This window comes from Taeniopygia guttata, chromosome 3 (assembly GCF_048771995.1).
Source record: "Taeniopygia guttata chromosome 3, bTaeGut7.mat, whole genome shotgun sequence".
In the NCBI taxonomy this organism is placed as follows: Eukaryota; Metazoa; Chordata; class Aves; order Passeriformes; family Estrildidae; genus Taeniopygia; species Taeniopygia guttata.
Window position 1 is genome coordinate 98,330,541 of NC_133027.1, and position 21,681 is coordinate 98,352,221.

Here is a 21,681-nt window from a genome sequence, read left to right on the forward strand (position 1 = left end):
GGTTCTTTCTCAGCCATTGTGGGTACCCATGCTATACGTCCAAAGTTATTCCTATAATGATGAAAGCAAGATTTTTTTTTTATTATTTTTAAAGTGGCATTTTCTGTGTAGCTGCCTAGCTTCTGGGACCTGCAGCTCAAAAAGCTGTTGAAAATAATTGTTGATAAAGTCATGAGAAGTAGCAATACAGCAAAGGACAGAAAAATCCAAGATCCTCCCTATCTGCTTCAGGCCCTTCAGGGCTGTGATCAGTTCTTGACCTTCTCTGGGCTGACAAATGCCCCTTTTCAGTTGCCTGGCCATGCCCCGTGCCCTTATTTTACAACAGTAGGCACACTCATCACCAAGTGCACGGTTTCATGTGAAACCACAGGAAATGGTAATTTCAGCTATTTTAAGCCTAAAAGTGGACAGTATTTTATAGCTGGCTTGATTTCAAGAGACTATAGCAGGTAAAAAAAGCTTTTTAACTTTCAGGGCTGTACCGTAAGCTAAAATATCATAAGCCACATGAAGAACCCCAGATTTATGATTGACAATAATAATAATAATTCCCACATTTTTGGCAGCTAATTTGTGATTCATTAGTACCCAAATAGGGAATTGGTGACCTTGGCAAAACAAAAAGTTTGTGAATTCAGTCAAGGCTACATTTCACATATTTTATTTGGCATTCTCCCATAAGCTGCAGCAAATCAAAGGGCAAATCTGGAAGCAAAAGGAAGGCACTGACTTACTAGTTAACTGAAACTATTTTCGAATTTAGCAGCTTGGTTCTGGGGCCCTCTAGCCAGAGATTTCTCTAAACTCAGAGCTGGAGGGGGCTTTAGAAGGCTGTAGGGTTTGTTGCCAAAAGTTTGCACAGACGATTCTGAGTGAACCGGTGACTTCAGAGCTCGGATGGACGTTTGGAGCCCAAGGGGAGCTCCTACCTCTACACAGGCTTAACAAACCTGATCAAAACCTTCCTGCTTTTTTAAAATTCTGTAGCGCAAGGCTAAGGAAAGGGGACGAGGACAAGGGCAGCGCAGCAGAAAGGAAGGTGGTTCCAGGAGCTCGCCTACGGTGTTCAGCGTGGCGGTGTCCCAGCGCCGTGCCCGCAAAGCGCAGCCACGGGGAACCGGCGCTGCTGCCGCTCCGGGGAGGCGGCACGGCACGGCACGGCACGGCACGGCACGGCACGGCACGGCCCCCCAGCTTTGCCAGCGAGCCCCGGCGCTCCGGGACTGCCCCAGGACGGGCGCGGCGGGAGCCCCGCCCCGGCGGAGCGGAGCGGAGCGGAGCGGGGCAGGGCAGGGCGGGCTGTGCCTCCCCGGGGTGGGCTGAGACACCGGGAGTGACCGCCGGGGGGGAAAGCGCCGGCTGGCCCTGGGAGCGAGGCACAAAGAAACTTCGGAGACCTTCAGTGCCATGCGAGTGTGAGCGATTTCAACTCTTCTGTAGCAGGAAGGAGGATGCTGTGGGTGAGTTTTCATGTTATGAAGAGTGTAGTGTTAATTTTGCTTATTTTCACCAATGCAATCGCAGAAGTGTTGCTCAGATAGAAAACCTGTATTAATTTGCTAAGAGTGATTTTCAATTTGTCATTATGAGGGGTCAGGTGAGATAGGAAAAGAAGAAATTGTTTCTGCCAAACTGCAGCAGTGTCCCGGGTGCTCAGGTGTGCTCCTTGTCACCTTGAGTGTGGTAGGAACAGGTGAGGAAAGAGGGTGTCAGTAAAGGCAGGTGGTAGGGCTCCTGCCCTGCTGGTTTTATGGAGCAATTTGTCTGTGGCAGAGTTTGGTCCAGTTCTGCTAGTTGAATATAGAGTTCCTGTTGGTCTCAGTTGGATGCTTTTGCTCCAAGTCCACTTGGGACTGGCTTAAAGGCCAGTACAACACTTGTTAGCAGTCATGAGTACCAGCTTCTGGGTGTAATGTATGTACTCTAGGTTTGGGGGGAGTGGGGACAAGAGGCTTTCAGGTCTTCTGAGACCACTTTTTAGATTAACATAGGCTGCTGCCTTCAGCTTTATAAACTTCTTTGTAGATCTTACAGAATGAGGTAGGTTCCCACTTGTATTACAGTTCTGAGGATGACGCTCCAAAGTACAGTACTAAGGTGTAAAAAATGTGGGTTTGTTTCCTCTCAGTGGTGGGAACTGAGGCGTGACTGGGTAAGTGTTTGAACCTGGGATGCCACTGATCCAGGTTTGGACTCAGGCTCCTCCAAGAAGCCTCACACCTTAAATCCTAGTGCTCTCTTTCATCTTCTGTTTTCTTTGCTGAGATCCATTTAACCTAAATTACAGTAAGCTTTTTGAATTATCCTTTTGTCTATGCTTGGTTGTATAAGGGCTGGCTTTAACAGGTGTTGCATGATTAAAAGCAAGATACTACCTTTCTACAAAAATACTACCTTTCTACCTGTTCTGCATAAACAGGTGTTTATGCAGGTGTCTGCATAAACACCTGTTTTCTTGGCTTTTCTCTTAAAAATAAGGTATCTGTAATTCTGTGGTTAGGGTAATTAACTGCACTTCTGGGATTCTCTACTTGTTTGAAGCTTGGGAACTCAAATTGCTTAGCACTTCATGGACTCAAGTCCTTTGAATTGACTTGAAATTCCAAACTTTGGATGTGTGGTTTTCAAATGGGGATTTGCCTTCTTAAAAGTCATGATATCCTGAGATATGTTGTGACTTTATTACTGCACAGACAATTTAAAAATCCTCCCTTGATGCTTTTGTCCAAGGACCTTACCCTGTAGCACTGAGGCTGACTTTCTCTGAAACCAATGAAAACCATTCTGTTAACCTCAGTGGTAGCTGGCTTAGCTCTTCTGGCTTGTAAAAGCACTCAGGAGGATTATCACTGTAGAGACCAATGGCATATTGTGGCTTTAAAAGTCTCATTTCAGACACAAAACTTTTTGGGTCTGCACATTGGGTAACACCCTAGATAAAAGTTGTTTGGGGTTTCTCATGGTGATGTTCTCTTGCAGCAAAGGTGGAGTTTGTTGCAGCAAAGGAGTATTTGTTTGTTTGGAGGATTTTTAGTTCCTCAGTGAAGGAAGAAAGAAAATAGGTCCTTGTGTGTTTTCTTATCCAACCTTGAAATCACACTAAAGAAGTTCAATTTTCATTAAGATATCTCCTCCCTGCATTTTTTTTGCCTTCCGGCCCTGAAAGTTTCAGTGCTGTCTGAATTTCCTGATATCCACATGGGTCAACCTCATTGGAGAAAAAACATGAGGGTATGACATTTTTCACCATCCTAGTGAAAGTAATGAAATTGAACTTCATTGAAATTGGTCAGCAACATGAACAAAGGTGTGAGTGCTTTAGGGAGACAGGTATAGAAAAAGTGTGAGGTGCATCTCTGAGATGATAAGGGTGATTCTGGCTGAAGGAACAAAATTCGCTGGACTCCACTTTCTCTGACTGGTGAACCTGTCTGGGCTTTGTCACCTGCAGGGCAGGAGCAGATGAATCTCACAGGTATTATGTGGTGGTGTGCAGCCAGACTGAGGGTCTTTGCAAGAGGCTCATGGACATGAATCAGGGTCTTGTTAGCTAAATAATTTGAAGTAGTGCCATGCTCACAGCTGTTCCTCCATCCCTAGTTTGGTAAGCACTTGTTCAGTGCTCCCAAGGGATAGCCTGTGTCTGTCCCCAGTGCACTGCTGCTCTGCATGGCTCCAGCACAAGCACCACTGCCTCTGGTGCCCAGAGCTCTGAGTGCTGCTTCCTGCATGTGCCAGCAGCTGGCTCTGCCTTCAGTGTTGCTGTGAATAGAGGTAAATGACTTATACAACTTGGGCTATTTCCAGCTAGGAAATAATACTTTTGTCTTCTGAGTGTAATACCCAGCATGTGGTGTCTCCACAGGGCCTGGAGACCACCATCAGTCAGTTGGTGCTTTGACTGAAGTATCAATATTAAAAGGATGGGTCTAAAGCTTTGGAGGTGTGTGAAGCGATGGGAATTAGTGGAAAGGTTTGTGTCTTTCTAGAAGCCAGTCTGTTCACTGACAAGAAAGAAGATACAGAAGATACTGTACTGGGGGCTGACACCACAGCTTTGATGAAAAGTAGAAAAGGCTCTGATCTGGTGTAGTTTTCTCTCCCCAGTTGTTCAGGTAGACAAGCCTCTGCTCAGAAGGAAAAATGGACAGTAGGGCTGGCATAGCCTAACTAACTTCTAGTGGCTTAAAACCAACCAAACAAAAAAGCCTTGGAGAACCTTTGTGTTTGAGGAGATATGTTACATAAATTGCAAATTTTAAAATAATAATTTTTTGCTATGCTGGAATTTGATATTGCAAAATCTGTGTGATTGTATCTCACAAAACCTTGCTGTTGGTGAATTTGGAAGCTAAGTGAGTTGGCTTCTATAAAACTGATGGTGTGTTTAAAGATGAGCAGTATTTATGAGCCATATTTTTTTGGACTACATCCATGTGTGGAGCACTGTTCCTTCCTTTGAAACTTGCAGCAGGCCAGCTTGTAAGTTGCAACACTTTTACCCAAGATTTTTTGATGGATGGTGGTATTTAAACATGAAGCCTCTTAGATATGTACAGTAAAATGTGGCAGAAAACAGGTGTTACTGTAATGCTTTCTGTGAATCATGCCTAGTCTGAGACTGCCCTCTCTTGGAGGCCCTCACTCGCTTTTTTTTTTTTTTTTTTTTTTCCCTTTCCTGGAATGGGGGCTTGGTTTTCTTTCTGGAAAAATTACTAGAAAGTTTCAAAATAATTAAAGATATTTGCTGCTATATTCACCACGGGGTAGACAACTGTCTTCTAGTTTTGGGTTTTTTTCTTTAGTTCTTTCTCTTCCTTTAGAAACAAGAAAAATTAATGGAAGATTAGAAATAAATCAACCTTTCAAAGCATTTGTTTTGAATCTAGCAAGAGAGAGTTCCAAGGAGCCACAGGGATGTAGATGACCAAACCTTGCTGAACTCTGGGAGGGGTTTCAATGTCATAGGAAATCTTGCTCTGTGTTAGAACGCACTGTCCTAAATCTTCTAGCTGATCATGTATGATGATTTTGAATTGCATTCTGCTTAAATGTTTCAAGTAACATCTTGTTAGTAATATGACCAGGGCAACAAGAAAGTATAAGGACTAAGAGTTTTCTTTAGCTAAAATAAGGCTGAAATAGTTGTTTAAATTTAGCTAAGTTGACAAATTGGTCCAGACCTGTTTATCCAGCCTCATTCTGGTGTCTAAACCAAAGCATATGTATTTTATTCATCTATCAAGGTTTTAAAAAATAATTTTCCCAGGTGATTTAACATGACACAAACTTGGTGTGCCTGTGAACACTCTGCTATCCTGCTGTTAAAGCCTGACTTGACAAATTTTGGTGAGTAGCATATTATTTGTTTTAGGGAGAACAAAAATTTGAATGTTTCTGCTGGCTTAGGAGCAAATCTATTTTACTTTACTATAATACTCCTTTGAAGCCTGATTTTTACCTAATTTCATGGGATATCCTGAGGTAAAAGGAGTGATTCTTGATATTCTGATCCATGTTCCTGACCAAACCAACATGTCTTTGACATTGAGAGTAAACCAAGAGGCAGATGATAGTCAGACTTATAGAAGGGATGCAATCCAGACAGGGCTGAAGGCAGCTCAAGGAGGCCACAACAGCTCCAATTGGTTTTACTTCACTTGTTTGCAGGGGCATCTTCTCAGAGTGAGCCTACCTGCTTTGACGTTGAAAACTTCAAGGGGCCAAATTAGTTTTTTTTTGTTTATCTGTGGTCACATTATTGGGCACTTCATAATAAAATCCTGGAAACTTGGGATTACCCCAGATCTTGTGTCTTTGCTGAACAAAGGTTCACTCAAGCCTTTAACTGTCACATATTCCCAACGGTGTTCTTCAGCTCACTGGATTGGTGTGTGTTGATGGTTTTGCTGCAGCAATTCCAATGTAGAAAATGCTTTATCTTTTCCCAGGAGAAAAAGGAAATTTGTTGATTAACACTTGTTGACTTGCCAAGATCACAGCAACCTTCAAAGTTATGCGGCTTTAAAAAGAGTATTCTGAATGTCTGTCTCTGTGAAGACTAACTTTTCAAGGGTGAAATAAGTTATCTTCTGTCTTCTTCCTGTGCAATTAATAAATCCTCTGTCTATTAAGACAAGAAGATGCCCGATTTTTTTTTTCTTTTACCCCCGCAAGCAGATGTCTGAGAATATTCTCCCATGGTGGTGAGAGCCTGTTCCTTCCAGAGCCTGTAGGGGGTGGAAAATTATTTTGGCCTCAAACCTTAATTCAGAGGTGCTGAATAAGTAGCCACTCCAATAGCAGGAGTTTTAAGAGCATACTTCCCTAAGATGCTTTAAACTTTCAGCTATGGTGGAACAAATCCTTTAAGTTCAGTTGTCCTCCTGAACCCTGGCTAACACCAAAATTGGAACAAGTGCTGTTCTGATTGGATACAATCTAGAATAACTGCTGGAAAAATTGGCTTAGGCTTCAAATTTATGTGGGCTTCGGTTGCTTGTAGCCACCATGGTATTTTAGCATAGGAAATGGAAATAAGTAGTCAGCCAGTTTTTGGTAGCTTTTAGCATATCTCACTGTATTTTGACGACTAGGACAGCTTGTAATGGTTTGTATAGAAATATCTTGTGTTCTTCTGATGCTTCCAAATCTGGGGCTTGTGGCTTCTAACCAGTGAGCTCTCAGCAAATTTCATGAGAGACAAGTATTTAAACTTTTTCTCGTCTCCCCTTTCTTGCTGGAGAGGAAAATCATCAACACAGGAAGATCAGTGGAGTGCCTTTTAGCCCCCACTCCACTGATATGCTGGGGCTGGTAGAGTTGCATCAAAGAAGTTATTTTTCCTCCAATGCCCTCTTCAGCTTGGAGACGAGGAGCAGAATGGAGAGGACAAGAATGCAGCAGCCTAGCAGGGACAGCAGCTAGGAAAGGTTGCTTTGGGAGATACAGCAGATGACAATGTTGTGCCTAGTTCCTTTTAGTAGTACAAGGACAACACATGGGTGCTTTTGACCTTCTGAAAGGCAATGCCCTTTCATTCTCCTGAATGAAGAATGGTGATAGAAGGCAGAGTTTTACAGGGTTGGAAGGTAGTTTAGATGGAGGGCAGACTCCTGTGAAACCACTGTACAGAATCACCCCCCAGGGCTGTACAGAAGATTTCTGCTGTGATTTGAGACTGCAGGGTTCCCTGTTCAAGAGGGCAAGAGAGGGAGAGGGGAGAGGCAGTGTCAGTGCAAAGACTGTTTTTTATAAAACCAGTAAAGGGCAGGTCAGGAGAGGGATTTGAGTGGGACACAGCTACAGATTGTGCAGTGAGATAAAATATAACACGTTGTTTCCCGCACGGCCCCTGGTATCTAATGGTGTGGTTTAGCTCTGGCTGCAGTCTGTCCCTCTATAAGGTATTCAGGCTCTGTCCTTTTCCTACATATTGTCAGGACTCTTACAAGAGCCTAATATCTCTGAGGTCTCTGTCAAATTGGGATTGGAACTGGACAGACATTTATTTTAAAAGGGAAAATAAAACCCAAAGCCTCTCTGTCAAGTGAGGCAAGAAGTACAGCAGAAATTATTGAATAATCTGCTTCTACTTCAAAGATGTAGTAAGATTATTTTTCTTAAAAACAGCTTTTTAATTTTTTTTTTAACCCAGTGACCTCTTTTGATGTCAGACTGCAGATAAAACATAACCAAAAATCCTAAGGCAGTGTCTTTAACAAAAATGTTTCACGCATGCTCCAAAAACACACATGTGAAGAGTGGAAAGTATTTCATTTTCTCCCTGTGGGCTCTGTCCCTGTGCATGAACAAGTCAATCACCAAAAGAGTAGCAGAGTCAATGACATTTTAATCCAATTGATCTGTGATCTAATTTGCCTCTTGCTTATCTAACCATAATGACCCCAGTGTTTGTGTGTCTGGGGTCAGTGCTGGGGTAAAAGAGTATTTGCAGTGGCTGTTGGAGAGTGACATCCAGGCTGACTGGCTGCTTCCAGCCAAAAAGAATCCTACCTATGTTCCTCCTTTGCTCTCCCCAAATGAGGCATGAATCTGAATATGCCTCATTTCCTCAACTGCTAATTCTCAGGAAGTGAGTTGGGATTTTGGGATCTGAGGTATTTCCCTTTCTGTGAAATTTGATTGAAATCTGCTAGCTCAAATAGTATGAATCATTCGTAAATTTGAGATTGGAAAATACTAGCAGCAGAGATGAACAGACTGAACAAAATATACCATGCTTTTTTAGAAACAAAGGAAAAAACTAGCAGAACTTGGACATCCTCTTGTAAATGTTCTTTTTTCAGTTTTACCAGAAGTTGAGAAATTAAAGCTGCTTGACTCTGACATAGATGCAAATACAGAACCAAGCTTGGAAATTTATGGGAAAGATGAAGCATCCTCTTTGCTCAGCCTCTGAAGCTGTTCCCCAAAAGGTGGCAGTCTCTGCTAGCAGGAGAGTGTCTCTCGCTGGCAGATGGATGCTTTTCCTTGAGGTTCATTCAGTTCAGTGTTCTGCACTGGTTGGGTTTTTTCCCTTCCCCTCCTCCCTCCATAACCTTTATCTTTCAAACAAGACCAGCAGCCTGTATATTTGACAAATATTTGTCTAGCACTGTAAATGCACACAGACTTTAAAATGACCTTTGAGTTAAACCAGAGCAGATTCCCACACGAAAAGGAATTAGTTATAGTTAGGTTTTTTTCCCTAAGCAGTGTAAACAAAAATTATTAGAATGCATGCTATGAATGCTTCATCTCTGCATCTGTGGCTGGGCTTCCACAGCTTTTTAAAAATGTCATCACAGCTACAACCATTCCCTAAATGCCAAAGCCCTGGACCTGTACTCTTCAGTTATAAGGAAAGGTTCCTGGTTTATGCAGTGTTCACTTAGCTTGGGGTGAAACCTGAAGGACTTGAAGCTGTCCCTGTGGTGTAAATCAGACCCTGTGCAATGGGACTCTTTGCTTGCTGATGTTTTTCTAGTGGAGCTGTATTTATTTGCCAGCCTGGACTCTACTTCTCCACAAGCACAAGTGTTGTTCCTGAACCACTGCTGGGTCTGACAGCAGCAACAAGCCTCTGGATCTTCCTGCAAGATCCAGCCAATGGTCATTATGGGACAAGGGGGATGCATTTCATTCTCTGATGTTTCCATTTGCTTATACATGTGACTGAAGAGCTCAGTGAACCTATGGAATGGAACGGAAAATGTCTGCAGAAGCAGATAATTCTGTCCTTCCATTTGGGGACAGAAACCCAAGTTTACCTCTTGGGACACTCAAAGGCATGTGCTGGTTATTCCTTAAAAACATGTGGAAAAACTTTCCAGAATGGATCTTTTGCACTTAGAAGCCTGACATTATATTTTAGGCCCTTTGTAATGTAGGGTTAAACTAACAGAGTTAGTTAACTAGTTAACTAGAGTTAACTAGTGTATTCTAGAGACAATTTTGCTGGGACTGAGCTTTCTACTGTGCAGGCACTCTAAAGTAGCTTTGTCTTTACAGCACGACAATTTTTATGCCACTTTGTTTGGAGTAAAAGGATCTTCATAATGATAGTCAGAATAATAATAGCATGGTACCATTAGAAATTGGATTTAACTAATCTGTTGATATCACTGGACCTGCTCTCAAATTTTCTTATTTTCTTTAAAAAAGAAACTGCTTGGTTAAAAAATCTGACTCAGCCTCACTAAAAAATTATATGACTTGGAATGAAAACCTGGAATTACTGGAATTTTTTTGGTGCAGAGAGAATTTGGGAGTGTGGTACTAGTTTGTTTTTAAGAATGTGTTTATTTGTTTGCCAGACCCTCTGGAAGTGATGAGTGTAAAACCCAGCTTGCCTCACTACTGATCTTCAGAAGGGCTTTTGGTTTCACTGTTGCCTGCTTTAAGGCTTCACAAAATGGGATAAGTAGTCAGAAGCCATCAGCACAGAAAATATCTAAGGGCATCTGATCCACATCAGGGAAGGTAGCTCGGAGCTAGAGAAGATTCAGATCACAGAAACAGTAATTGTCAAAGGCACCTAACAACTTCTGTACAGCAAATAGGCTTGGGGCTTCCTTTCTTGGGAAAGAAGCTACTGAGAAAGGATGGACAAGAGTATTTTGATGTCATAAAGAAAGAGAAGATGAAAAGAAATTTTCTTGCTGCTGCTTATAATCAGAGACCCAGAGAATGTGAAAAATTTTAGTGGGTTTGGGATTTCAAGCAAGGGGACATGGTTTGTAACATCATCTAAGCAGCTGCGCAGAGGGTGGAGGTGCAAGAACTTCACATAAATTCAGGAGTGTGGGATTAAGGAGTGTCACAGGAGACCTGTGAATTCTGCTGATCCTGGCAGAGTGAGGAGCTGCCACATGCTTGCATTAGTCTTGCTTTTTTTCCCCCATTACCTGGTATTTGCCAGTGTCAGAAACAGATTACCCAGGCTATAGAGACTGATGTGGCCAAAAGATGGGCCCATCTACTGCGTGTGTCAGTGATTTTTAAACACTTCAATAACTAAATTTCATGTGCATAAGAATCAGCTTGAAAGTCACATCTTTCAAGATTCTTTTTTTATTTAGGCAATCATGACTTCTAATTAACTTTTCTCCTTCCAAAGAAATATTTCACAGATGTAGAAGGAAATTGGATGATCTAGATTATTTCACAATTGATGTAGAATTTCCTTCTATATTTTTTACCCTTTACCCTGTTGCCTTGGCACACTGCAGTTTCTCACTAGGGGCCAGATTCTGGGAGATTCTAATTTTTACAGAAAGTTTCTAATTTCTACAGAAAGTTTCCTGGAGGCATTTGGCAGGGAAAAAAAACCTCAGTTTTTTTCTATTTCAGGTGTTTTCTTATGATTTTTTTTTTTGGTACTTTTTCATTTGTTTGTTTGCAGGTTTGTTTTTTTTTTGGTTTTTTTTTTTTTTTGGTGTTTTTTTGTGTTGGTTTGTTTTTTGGGTTTTTGTAGCAGGAGCCGTTGCTTTTTCTCTCTCTCTCTCTTTTTTTTTTTTATTTTAAGTGATCACATTCTGGAGCATTTAATTTGTTCATATCTGGATTACACCAAAAACAAGATAAAAAATAAACCTACATGGAAAACCTCCAAACCAGTAGCTTGTTCCTCCCCTGTGGACAGAATTACTGTGACCACATTGGCCCTGCACATGTTGCATAGATGCTTAAATGCAGACAAGCTGCCACTGTCATTAAAATAATTCATAAAAGTGTTTCAGTTAAAAGTTTTCAAAACTCTCATTGTCCTTCTTTCCTCAGTTACATTTCTGGGAATTTCTGTCAGCTGCCATTGAGAGATCCATTGAAATACTGGAAACCTACTTGGTTAGATGCTATCTAAAATTGTTGGGGGATGGAATAGTCAATAATATTTGTTGTGAAGATTTTTTGTGTAAGTTGGGTGGAAATGGGCCTTCTTAAAACAATAAATAGTCTAACAGCAAACTAGCCCAGGCATGAGTTACAATACATTAATAAATTAATGTAAGTATAACCTTTTGTTGTTCTTGTTATATTTTTATAATCTACTAGGGAATAAATTTCCTAATCAGATAAGGAAAGGAATGAATGTTAAGTGCACATGGCTTTAAAATAGACCTGGAATCTAGTTTCTTTGGATCTCTGTTGCAAAGATGTTTGGATCAAAGCTTATTTCTTTAATGACAAATAAATTGCATTAAACACAATTATATGCCTTTCATGAAGATTCAAAGACAGAGCTTGTCAGCCATGCAAATATTTTGGCATATGCATTACAGGTTTCTTCTGGGCTGGGCAACCTCTAATTTAATTTAAGAAATGAGTGGGGGAGAATCATATTTATAATAATAAAATCTGTTTCAGAAGAAAAGGATAGGAGCCTGTTTACTGCCTTCAGTGGGCTTTAGATCAGAAGCAAAGTTATCACAGTTATCTCTAATGCCCTTAAAATTATTGTCATGAACTTCCTTTTCTTCTCTTCGGTATCCACATGGAAGATCTTGTAATCTCTGCTAATTTTGAGGCAACAGTTTCCCTGACTTTATTAGAGGCTTTCCAGAACTGTGTTAATGAAACAAGGATACATGACAGGTTGGGTGTTATGGTCTAATAATGATCTGCCTCGGAGGTTAATGGCATTTGGCTCACAGCCCCCGAATAATAGGCCGTGTGTGCACTCAGTGCCCAGGTGTAGCGTTATTAATTCACTTTGCTTTACTCCAGGCCCCACATGCATCATCAAAATATTTGGCCCTTCCTTCTTCAGCCCCAGAGGAGCCTGGTTTTCAAGGAGAATAGCAAGATTTTGCCAAATGACACCAATGCATCTCAAAACAGAAATGGGATGAGAGGAACCTTTCCCCTGCTCCTCCCCAGGCTGCAGCCTGCCTGGCATGCCTGGTGCCCCTCTCCCTTGCCTGGTTCCTTCTCCTTTGCCCAGTACAAGGCTGGAGCTGGGCACAGAGCTATGCTTTGCTGTCCTCTCCCCCTGCCCCACTCTGGTGGGGAGGTGGTAGCCTAGACTGTGCCACTTCTGCTACATGACCAGGAGAGCTCAGCTTTGATGATTAAACCTCAAGGACCAAGGAGCTGAAAGACCATGGGAAGCAGGTGACAGCAGCCTGCTTCTAGGGCTTGGAGGCTTTACAAGTAAATTGGCTTCAGCCATAGGGTGGGAATGTACAGGGTGGAGGCAGAAGCAGAATAGCACAAGATGGCACGAAGCAGGACATGTTCCCAGTAATACTGGTGTGGTTGTGGTGGTGCATGGCTGCATGTACCGAGGCAGGGTGCATTCACAAATGTTACATTTTTTGGTTCTTATGTGACTGTTGTTACTGCAAAGAGAGGTAGCAGCCTGTGGATACTGAGTAATGTGGATGTGTAATTAGCTCAAACCTGGAAGAGAGGGAGGAAGCATTTTGTTTAGCTAAGGTATGCTCCCTCTGGAAGAGAAAGCAGCCCAGAGGCTCAAGAAAAAAAATTATATAAAATTTCCATAGGTTAAAATTAAAACCCTCCCCCAAATCCTGCTATAGTAGAAACAAGGAAACTGAAACACCTACTTATTGCATTAACACAGCCAGACAGTCCTGGGGGTATGAAATAGAGCACCGAGTGCATGTGCTGCTGGGTGGGAATGACGCAGACACTGCTCTTGAATGAGACACCACTGACTGCACTCTTGATTTTCTGAGCTTTTTAAGGAACCCAAGCACTGCTCTGCTGGTAGAAAAGGGCCAAGAAGAACGAATACACATCTCATTCTCAACTGATGAATTTTGCTTGTGGGTTAACAGACCTGGGAGCCCAAGCACTGTTTTCAGATAATGCAGTTGTTATCACATGGAATATGAGCAGAATGAGTATTTCTGTACTTCAGTTGCTTAACTAAGAATGACTTCCAGGGTGACAAGTCTCCACTGTTCACAGGAAAGGGCAAACAATAATGCTGTCTATTGTGTTTGATGTTTGTCTAGCAGAGTGATTTCTTCTTGTGCTATGATTTTTGGTTTATTAGTGCTTAAAATGGGAGCTTTTTTTTAGCAGACATATAACTAGACTTTGTGATGATGTTGTCCAATGATTAAAAATAGCCTTGTACGTGGGAGGAGAAACTATGAGTTTACAGTGAAGAACAAATCCTTTAAATGCTATCCAGGAAAGGATAGACAACTGATTTGGAGTGAAGAATATTAAAATATCACCACTGTTGTATAATATGTCCTGTCCCAATACTTTCTCCTAAAACTTCAGTTCCTGAAAAGAGTAAAGATGCTGCTCCTGTGAGGCTGCTGCTGCTCTGTTTTCCAGCTGCACTGATGTCTGAAAGGGTGTCTCTAAGCCGAGACTGATGTCTGCAGGCGAACTGCGTGGGACACCAGGTGTGCTGTGGGATGGAGGGGCTCAGGAAGCCCGAGTGCTATTTCTGGCTCTGCCAAGGTTCTGGCGCATGACCTGGGGAAAGGCACTCAGCCTCTCCCTGCCTGTGTTTCCTTTCCTGTTTATATAGCCTGCACACCCTTCAGGCAGCGTCTTCCCCAACTGCTTTTGATATTGAAAGTCTACTTTTCCTCATCTCTGAAGGAGGGCTATTGCTATGTCTATTAAGGGCTATGGCCATAATATATGATAATGGATAATTTAAGAGATATGGAGGTCCTTCATGATCTTATTCAGGGATTTGCCTGTGAACAATGAACAAATTTACTCTTTCCTGTGAGTAATAGAAGGTTCACTCTCTCATGACTCTTCTTTTCCCCAGTTGAATTGCCTCAATCTAAGTTCCAGAGGATTATTAATATAGTAGCCATTGCATATTTTTTTTTCAAAGTCAGAGTGAACTTGAGAAGGCAAGATGCTGAAACAATCATTTGTTGCATAAAGGTCCCTCTTAATTATTAGAGTACTTTATGAAATATAACTGTCTTATGGAGTAGTGACAACAATTTATGTGCCAGTTGTAATAATCCAGAAAAGAGTGCTGTCTTAGGGGAAGATACATCACCAGCAGCCCGAGATAGGTGAGGCAGCTGCACTTCCAGGCCTAACCTGCAGCAAGGCTAACAATGTATTCCCAGGCATTAGTAAAGGCTGCACGCTGCTCCCTTTCCCTGCTGAGAGGGAGAAGGTATATGTATTTTTAGCCCTGGTTTCCAGTAGCTGACTCCCTTGTATTCTAGAGATAGCCCTGGCTCCTAGGCTGGTTCATCTTCTCACCAGCTGGTTCAGCTCAGGCCTTTCTTGCACTCGCATGTTCCCCTGCACACCTGCGCTCACTCTATGGGTACGTGACACTCCAACCCAGGCTCTGAGCCCGGTAGGTGCACTCAGATCCCTGTACACATGCATGTACATAATGAATAGATTCCCTCACCCAGCATAAAAGTTAGAAATTAATTTGATAAGAAGTCAGGGTCGGTGCAGCCAGACAAGTATACCAAAGAGCAAGCTGGTTACATGTGACCAATCTTTTATATTCCTTTGTCTCCCTATTTTCCCCACAGCTGTTCATTTGAAATCACCTAAATCCATTCATTTCTCCATCTCTGGTACCTTTTCTAACACTCTATAGAAAGTCTTCTGCAATCCCAAATTGCTCTCTGCCCCTGTATTCCACAATGTGTCCCATACCCCTGGGCAGCAACTCCCCTCCATCTGAAAGGCATTCTGATGTTGATCCATCTTGATGAGTTTCATGCCTGGACACTGGGTCTGAAGCCCTGCTGGGACCCAGGAGGGGTCTAGGTAGAGTCTCTTTTTCTTAATTTGGGTTCCAGCCCTGTGCTTCCATATTCCTGTGGGATTGTGGAGATCAGGCTGTGGTGAGCTCATGGCTCCCGTGACTAGCCAGGGCTGGGTATTATTTGAGCTTCCCCTCTTGCCACCATCTCTCTATGCTTGTTTGGGTATGTGCAAAGGAATTTTTATCACATGACCTAACACTCCTGAGGTTTTCAACTTCTTAAACAGCTACAGGGAAAAAAATGTGAGTAAGCAGGAAAACCCAAATCTGTGGCTGTTTAATTCATGGCTACCCAATGTGCCTAGTGCCTGAGAAACACATGTATCACCTCTGTCAAAACTATATAGCGAAACCCATGGCAAACCAGCATAACTACTTTTCTGTATTAGCAATTCTGCTCTTGCTCACTAATTTTTTTTTTAACATCATTCTTCAAACCAAAAGTACAAAACCATAATTAGTACTCAAAGCAGATACATCAACTTCAAAAACAGAAATCAAGCAATAAACCCCGGGGCAACATAACCACATCTTGTTTGTCACTAGTATGTTATAGAGGCTGTAATGTTATACGGAAGTGTATGGCTTCATGTGGAGATGAGATAGGAGGCATTTATGAAGGTTAACACAATTTCTGCACAAAAATTGAAGGGCTTTATCTGAGGATGACGGTAACAAACTCCCAGGTTTGTCCTTGTGGTGAGTTAGGTTGCATATCCTGCTAGTTATTTGTCAGACTGTTTTCTGTAGCAAGGTGAAAGCTGCAGATTCCCTCTTTCACTTCTGTATCACCTAGTTACCAAATTCTTCTACAAGTTACCAACCTCCTTGTTGGCCTGGGCAAAAGTCAGACCTAATAACAACTTTGCTTTCTCACCCTCAGCTTTTGCAGAGATGGCTTCTTTTCCAAATAAAAAACTGAGCTGGAGGAAAGGCTCACAATTTGTTTCTTTCTCTTCCATGTGATGCTGGGCAGTGGTTGCATGTTTAGTACAGAGCAGCCTTTTATGGAGACGTGCTTGCTTCAATGTGAGCAGCCTGAGCTGAGGGCTGTGCCTGGGCAGAGCTCATGCAAAAGCTTGGAGTGGACATACAAAACGATCAGTTGACTGCCAGCCAGAATCTGATAATGACAGTCAGTATCTTGGGTCTTGTCCATGCCAAAAAAAACCCCAAAACAACCCAAAACTAAAAAAAAAAACCCACACAGCCTTAACTGTTCCAAAGGATTGTATTTTACCCAGCTCAAAAATACAGTTGAACTGTTAGTGGTGGTATTTGGTATTAGGGTATCTTTCCATTCATTCCTGTATATGAAACCATGAACTAATACTAGTGGAAGACACCCAGATGAAGCTTGGTGCATGTCCTTGTAGCAGTGGTCTCAAACAAATGCAGTCACGCAGTCACAGTGACTGCCTGGTAACCAGGGAAGACCCTGTGGTGACACTAGGTACAAGGTACCTACAAAGCCTTTGAGTGAAAACGCCCCAGACACAGTCATTCCCCTACCCCTTTGGTGGGAAAGGAGCTGGGTGTGCTTGGGCAGGGAGTGGAAATCCAGGTCTGCCCCATCAAGGAGGTCTGAGAAAGGAATGAGTGGAGATAAGGATGAGGTTAAAATGTGTTACTTGGGGAGTAATGTAAACTACGATCACAAAATTTGATCCTGAAACATAACCTGGAAGACAAAAACTATTTTAGTAACAATTCTTTGAGGCACAAGGGAAAGGAGGAATAGGGTAAATGACTCCACTGTTTTATAAAAACCCCAACAAACCCAAACCCCCAACTTGTACCTTTTGGGTGATGTTATTTTCCAAGTGCAGACACCTAAGAGTTGTTAAAGCAACTCCGTGTGGTGCTCTGTGCCAGAAGCCTTCTGTTCTCTTCCTGAATGGGAATTAGTTATATTGTTCTGAGTGTTTTTAGAAGAATACTCCAATGTTTGCCCTTAGAGAACTTGTTATCTATGATAATCAGGGTAAAGCAACAGCACTTCAAAGTGAAGATAAAGATATAGATAAAGTTATTTTTCCACCTGTGACCCTATTATCCCACTCTATATTTCTTATTCTCTATTTTGACCAGGTTGCTTCTAATTGCTTTTCCATTCTTCTGATAAATTGATGGGTTTAGTTGAGGTTTCAGAGCTGAAAACTGATGTCTAGCACTTTTTTCTTTTCTTTTTTTTTCCCACGAGAATGTCTTGCTTTGTGGTTGCTTGAGGAAGTTGACTTCAGCAATTTAAAATGTAGTCATGGCTTATTTAGAAAGAGACACTGGCTGTTAACTCAAAAATATATGTCTAAATACGCCAACAGGTGCAAGAGCTGCTAATCACATGATGGCTACAGGAAACGTATTAACCATAGTGTTTGGGTTAAAGACAGGTCATGCTGATAATTAAATACAGAAGGTAATTTTTTTTGCCATATTTTTTCTTCCTCCCCTTTCTGTTCTATGTTTCTACGTTCTAGAGCTAATATGAAAGGTTGTGACACTGATTAAAATCAGAGACAGTCATAGCTGTAGTAGGAACAGAAATAGAGATGTGAGGTTAAGCAGATGTCAGCATCACAATGAAATTCTGTGCTCTTTCAGGTCACAGCTTTTCAAGTACTTTCTATGTATTGCAAAAATAAAGCTCTTGTAAGAAATATTTTCACAATATTTTCATACTGTGAAAAATATGAAGCTAGAGGTCTTATGTAAAGCACCATTTGGGTTTGGTTTCTAGGGCTAGGACTTTTCTTTCTCATTGTAAGGAGAGAGCACACACACAAAAAAATCTTTGGGGAATAAGGAGAGGCCCTCTTCTATACAACCCAGCCTATCAGGTCTGCAGTCTGGACCTGTAAGTACATACAGCCTATGCCAAAGCTCTGTATCAACTGAGTAAAATTTGTTAGCTTTCTGCATTACAGATTTCTGTAGGCAGGGGAACCGTGGAGATTCATCCTTAGCTGTGATCCCAAGCATTTCACGCGTTTTGATACTGTTGTGTTTGCTGCTTGAATGTTCAAAGTGCAGGTTACCATTTTACTCTTACTTTTCCTCCCCTAGTCATTACTTTAAGATGATATAAATTGCCCCAAAGTTGGTTGGTGCCATCCTGCCACTCTACCTAATTTGGAATCATTAAAACATGTTTGTGCAGCACGTAGCTACATCTGGTACTTAGAGCTGTAACATTTCTGTTTGAAGTCTACTTCCTAAGGATGTTTAGGGAAAAATCCCAGCAGCAATCTCCAGTAACTATTCTTTTCAGGACAGGAAGAACATCTGCCTGCCTATAGCAAAGGCAGTGCTCTCAGAGGATAGGCCAACCAAACCTGTGTAGCAGGGACAGTCTTCCAGCAACAAACAAGGTGACATAGGGGATTCTGTCCTACAAAAGGAAAAGAATAAGTGAATCATCTCATTAGAAGGCTTCTTAGTGTGCTCTTCTTCCCTCATCCCCAGCAGAGAAAAGTAATGTGAAGAGTAAGATTTTTATTTTCCAAGATGCCTTCTGACATGGTGAGGTGAATTCTTCCCTGTCTGGCCTCTGCCAGTGTATCCTTAATCTTGGGACTGAAATCTGCAGTTGTAGTCCAACACCTTGCTTCATTAGTCAGCTTGTGCTGCTGTCCACACTTTGAAGCTGTACAGGAGATAGAAGTTGCTAGGAGTTTCCCTTAAGCTCATAACTGTCCCATTTCTTTCAGTATTATGATGGAAAATTGATCATGAGGTGAAATTAGTAAGAAAATATGTAATCTAGACCTAGTGACAAATGTGTAGATTTTCGTGCTTCTGCTTGAGGCTTCTTACTTGCAAGGTGGGAGTATGTGAACCTCACTTCTCTAAAGCAACAAAAATCTTGAGTCCTTTCACTATAGACCACTTCTCTTGGTATAAAATCCCATGCAAAGTAATGCTGCAGTATGCAACTAACCTCTGTCCATCCACTGGCTGCTCTTCCTCTTTAAACTGCCACAAAAAGATCTTTATATTGTAGGTGTAAGTAAGCAGCGATGACCCAATTATTAAGGGATTGAATTCACCTTGTTCTGCTACAAATTTCTTCTCGGGCTTCAACATATTAGACTGTTTGCCTTTAGAGCACATCCTCCTTGACTAGCAAGAGAGCTTATAAGACATGGATGATATGAGAAACTCCTGCCTTGTAGTCAAGTCGTCTCTGGTTCTTCCTACCTGTTTTGTCATCCACTGACACCTCAGGAACTCATCTGTGTCTTGGATAACCCAACCCTTTATTATATAACTGCTTCCTCAAGATTAAAATTTTTAATACTGTTTTTGTAAGCAATCACTCTTATTCTCTTAATTATTCCTTCCTTATGTTGCCTAAATGTTCACATTTGCATGAGCTTGATTTACTTGCTTGATTGTTTTTGAGATTTCAGTGTATTTAACCATTTTTTCCAATGTGATATTTGTGCTTTTTACCTAAAGTGAAAAAACATGTCTAAGGTAGACTATCACAGGATATTCTGAGTTGCAAGGGATTCACAAGGATCATCGAGTCCACGTCTTAGTGAGTGGCCTGTAAGGGGATCAAACACACAACCTGGTGTTGTTAGCACCATGCTCTAACCATTTGTGTCTTCTGAATGTTCCTTGGAGATTAGAGCAGCATGTTTGCTTCTCTGGATTCTCCATACTTTGTGTGTCTGCTTGAAGCTGCAAAGCACCACCCACTCCTGGTTCATATATTCAAATTGTGTAGCTTTAGACAAAACTAGAGAAGTGTAGAGAGAAGTGGGCAGAAGGGTGGTTTAATACTGATGCAGTTTATTCAGCTGTGGTCTCATTTCCATTACTATACATGACTGGAGAAAGTATTCTGAAAGGCTCTGCATTTTAGAAAAGGCTAAAATAAACAGCATTTTGTGCTAAATATTACATAAGTGATGGTGGGGTTTTTGGTTTTGTTTTGGGTTTTTGTTTGTTTGGATTTTTGTTTGTTTATTTGAGTTTTTGTTTGGTTTGGGTTTTTTTTGGGTTTTTTTTGTTAGTGGAAAGCAAGGGTGGAAGCAGAGTTATTGGAATATTATATCATGAGAAATGGGGCTGATCCAGGAAACTGAGAGGTGAAGAAAATTATTTGCGTTGCAAAAGGTGCACAGTTCTCTCCTGCTCAGCACAGTGTTGAATAAAGCCACAACAGATGCAGCAATATCAAATCTGTTCCCCTGAAAGGAGGAAGCCACCTTTTATTAGTTAGTGACTTTTGTTTGCATTTCAGCATTGCTTTTTGCTCCTATATCAGCTTTAAAATAGCAGGCTGCTGTTGCTCATCTTGCATAGCCTCATCTATTCTATGCCTGAGTGAGGAAACCTTACATCCCAGAGATAAAAAGTTCTTTTTGATAGCTTGAGGGAGGCTTTGAGGCTGACTATACCAAAAACCACTAATCTGTGGCAATTGCGCTGTGCCTTTCAAGGCAGCTTTACCAAAAGACCTGTTGATATAAGATACGGAAATTACAGAGCATGTATATATCACTTGCAGTGGGCTGAACTAGAGCCTTTTGTTTCTAAATACTTGTCCATGTGTGAGGATTCACAGGAAGCCTGTGCAGAGCTGTTATTGTTGAGTCAAAGTCTGTGCTGTGTTTTCCTGGAAGCGCTTGAATAGCCTGTTGATGTCTTTGAGTGTCTATTCCCGTCACTTCAGTACAGACCTCCATCAACTGCAGTACCTAATATGAACTTCTGGAGTTTGCATGCAGGTTGCCTATTAGAAATCCAGGATTCAATTTAGATGAAGAAGAGATTGAATTTTCCATGTGGGATTGGAGCTAATTGCACCCCAGTGATTTAGCAGATCTCAGCCCTCCTTTACATCGGCTGTGTTCTCTTTATCGCTCTCTCCTCCCCTGTCTCAGTTTGTCATTCCTGATCACCTCACCAAGAAACTGAGCACTGAAAAGCATTTCCTGAATATACAGCTTTTGTACTTCTCCTTTTCTTCCCAGCTTGAATCTTCCCACCAGTGGTATTAATCTTTCTTCTTGAGAAAAGGAAGCCCTTGGAGAGTTGGGGAGGGCACAAATGCAGCTGCTGTTCAGTCGGCTGCTGCACCGTGTGTTTGGAGATTTGTACAGCTCTCTGCCTGCCACGACTGCAGCACCGTGGAGGTAGAGCAGAGGTTAAAAACCAGAACCCCTGTTGTGCTCTTGCCTGCTGAACACAGTGCTGAGGTCCCTGCTGTTCCTTGCTAACAGAGGCACTGTGCTAATACAGAAAAGTCAATATGAACAGTGAAGGGCAGATAATGTATTTGGCGTCCTGGAAAAGGGAAGATATTTTGTTACATGGTGCACAATACAACTTGGTTAAGCAACATATTGTGAGCCAAGAGGCACGGGACAGGTGATCTTTTAGGTGTGTGAGATGTGCCAATGAGCCTGAATGTG

At 41.8% G+C, this 21,681-nt stretch overlaps 1 long non-coding RNA gene across 3 annotated transcripts in view; it reads left to right on the top strand.

Annotated features, from left to right (window-relative positions):
- The first annotated feature begins 872 nt into the window (after nt 1-872).
- Nucleotides 873-21,681, top strand: part of LOC115494503 (uncharacterized) — a 94,086-nt gene continuing 73,277 nt past the window's right edge. The window contains exon 1 of one of the 3 annotated variants that reach the window (XR_012055287.1): nt 873-1,463. This is a non-coding gene — a long non-coding RNA (uncharacterized lncRNA). The remainder of the gene's footprint in view (nt 1,464-21,681) is intronic. The other 2 variants (XR_012055288.1, XR_012055286.1) reach the window with 2 other exon arrangements.